This window comes from Hyla sarda, chromosome 3 (genome assembly GCF_029499605.1).
Source record: "Hyla sarda isolate aHylSar1 chromosome 3, aHylSar1.hap1, whole genome shotgun sequence".
Lineage (NCBI taxonomy): Eukaryota > Metazoa > Chordata > Amphibia > Anura > Hylidae > Hyla > Hyla sarda.
In genome coordinates this window covers 304,686,469-304,689,829 of record NC_079191.1, presented here as the reverse complement: position 1 = coordinate 304,689,829, position 3,361 = coordinate 304,686,469, and the positions used below count along the sequence as shown (strand labels likewise).

Below are 3,361 nucleotides of genomic sequence, written 5' to 3'. Positions count from 1 at the left end.
TTGAACTTGATGGACTTTGGTCTTTTTTCAACCTTATGAACTATGTTACCATGTCCTTTTTTGCCAAAGCTACTTAAGGACCACAAATGCTCCCGGCATCCCCCTTGGGGTTAGCCAAGGTATCTGCCCGCAACGCTGTTAACGGTCTGTACCCTGTCCATGCAGGAGTACCCAGGGTTTTTGCAGGGAGGTGCGGAACCTAATGGCCACACACACCTCCCCTAGACCGCCTGGAGGGACACCCAGAAGGGCTACCACATCCTGACAGTCCTGTGAACACACAACATGCAAAAAGTAACACAGTGACAAAAATAAATAAATAAGTGAATGTGCGCAGGTATACTGCCCGGATATAGGTCTGGATCTATAAAAATTTCTCTGATCCTAGCCGGAAGTCGGAATCAAGGTGAAGAGATCATGGTGCCCATGCTTTAACTCAGTGAGCCAGTACACCCAGTGAGTTTCGGCACCTCAGGGTCACCACTCCCCGAGGCACTAAAGTTCCTCGGCTCTAGACCCTCCCAGTCTCATGGTGAGACCCGGAGGAAATAGGTCACATTGGGGCAGCCCTTGAGCTGATTCCTCAGAACCAGCCCTGGAACACCCTGGTACACCTGCTCCCTCCATGCAGCATCCATCCTACATCAATGGCAGAGACTAGACCACTGATTAGAACAGATACTACACTTGATCTTAGCCAATAGGCCGAGAAAGAATATGTTGTAGACAGTAGACACTTTATAGTAAAACCTACTTTTTTTTTTTTTCAATTTAATTCCAAACCTTTTTTTTTTGAAAACCACCAGGATAGCGATGGGGATTAGAGGATGAGACTCATCCCCACCATTGCAAATGTATATGTGGTGCCCTTGTAAAATATATATTAATTACTTTCTGTTCATTTAGGAAAGTTCATCTAAAAAGTTTGACGCATTTCTCATTTAACTTCTAATGGGTGGAATTTATTGTTTTCAATAAATCTTCTGAATAATTACTGGAGTGTCTTATCAGGAAAGGTTGAAGGTCCTTAACATGTATAGCTTGGAAGAAAGACGAGACAATGAGGAAATACAAAGAGGAAATCAAGGCTGTAAAGGAGGAGAGTATATTTAAAAAAAGAAAAACTGCCACAAGAGGACATAGTAATATCAAGAAGTATTACTTTACTGAGAGAGTAGTGGATGCATGGAATAGCCTTTCTGCAGAAGTGGTAGCTAAAAATACAGTGAAGGAGTTTAAGCATGCATGGGATAGGCATAAGGCTATCCTTCATATAAGATATAGGTAGAGAGGTGTAGAATAATCCCGGGTATCAGGCGCGATCCACTGTAAATAACTTGATCCAAGCAGGTAATGTTAAAGGAGAACTCCAGAACATAAAAATTGTCGCCCATACTACCGGCAGTAAAAAAAATAAAGATGTACATACCTTCCTCCACTCCCCCGGGGCCTTCGGTAACCGGCTCCGGCCTCCGCCGTGATCCACTTCCTGGTTGCCGGTGGTCGGATAGTCTTACTGTGCTCAGCCAATCACGGGCCGCAGTGAAGTCCCGACTCGACCGGCGATAGGCTGAGCGGCAGTGTGACGTTTTCGGCCCCGGCAGCAGGTGCCGGTGTAGTGAAGGATTTTGTGTCCTGAAGCGTTTTCACACTGCCGCTCAGCCTATCGCCGGCCGAGTCAGACTTCGCTGCGGCTGGTGATTGGCTGAGCGCAGTATGATTCATACGGAGGCCCCGGGGGAGCGGAGGAAGCTATATACATCTTAATTTTTTTACTGCCGGCAGTATGGGCGACAATTTTTATATTCCGGAGTTCTCCTTTAAGGTTACTTTAATAGCCAAGGTTCACAGACGCGTTTTGAGGTGACAACCTCTTTCTCAATGTGGACATTACACAGGTTAGACAGATTTACAGGTTTAAAAAAGCATAAAAACGGCGCCAACTGCTAGTGACGTCAGTCGGCAGGTACACCTGACGTAACAGGTTACATTAAAAAAATAAAAAAAATAATTTTTGAATTGAAATCCCAAAATACATGTACAGCAACTAGTACTGTATAAGCACTTCATAAATACAGGGTGGGCCATTTATATGGATACACCTTAATAAAATGGGAATGGTTGGTGATATTAACTTCCTGTTTGTGGCACCTTAGTATATGTGAGGGGGGAAACTTTTCAAGATGGGTGGTGACCCTGGTGGCCATTTTGAAGTCGGCCATTTTGAATCCAACTTTTTTTTTTTTTTTTTAACATAACTTTATTCTTTCATGAGTTATTTACACTCTTCACACACTGATAGCAACACCGCAGGAGAAATTCTAGCACAGGCTTCCAGTAGCCGTAGTTTCAGGTACTGCACATCTCGTATCTTCACAGCATAGACAATTGCCTTCAGATGACCCCAAAGATAAAAGTCTAATGGGGGTCAGATCGGGAGACCTTGGGGGCCATTCAACTGGCCCACGACGACCAATTCACTTTCCAGGAAACTGTTCATCTAGGAATGCTCGCACCTGACACCCATAATGTGGTGGTGCCCCATCTTGCTGGAAAAACTCAGGAAACGTGCCAGCTTCAGTGCATAAAGAGGGAAACACATCATCATGTAGCAATTCTGCATTTCCAGTGGCCTTGAGGTTTCCATTGATGAAGAATGGCCCCACTATCTTTGTACCCCATATACCACACCATACCATAAATTTTTGTGTTCCAACAGTCTTGGACTGATCTATCCAATGTGGGTTAGTGTCAGACCAATAGCGGTGGTTTTGTTTGTTAACTTCACCATTCACATTAAAGTTTGCCTCATCACTGAACAAAATCTTCTGTGTAAACTGAGGGTCCTGTACCAATTTCCGTTTTGCCCATTCTGCAAATTCAGTGCGCCTATCTGGGTCATCCTCGTTGAGATGCTGGAGTTTGTAAGGGTGCCATTTGTGAGTAGCTAATATCCGCCAAAGGGATGTTCGACTAATGCCACTCTCCAGTGACATGCGGTGAGTGCTACGCTGTGGGCTCTTGTTGAATGAAGCTAGGACAGCCACTGATGTCTCTTCATTCGTGACAGATTTCATGTGTCCACATTTTGGCAAATCCAACACTGAACCAGTTTCACGAAACTTAGCAAGCAATTTGCTAACTGTAGCATGGGAGATGGGGGGTCTCATAGGGTGTCTTGCATTGAAATCTGCTGTAATGACTCGGTTACTCCGTTCACCAGACATCAACACAATTTCTATCCGATCCTCACGTGTTAACCTAGAGAACATGTCTATGGCTGTAAACAAAGTAAATAACTCATGAAAGAATAACGTTATATTGAAACCAAGCACATCATTGTTTTTCTTGTGAAATTCCC

The 3,361-nt window shown here is 44.2% G+C and overlaps 1 pseudogene; it reads right to left on the bottom strand.

Moving 5' to 3' along the window:
* Nucleotides 1-547: 547 nt before the first annotated feature.
* LOC130363267 (U2 spliceosomal RNA) lies at nt 548-717 on the bottom strand (annotated as a pseudogene).
* Nucleotides 718-3,361: the final 2,644 nt, after the last annotated feature.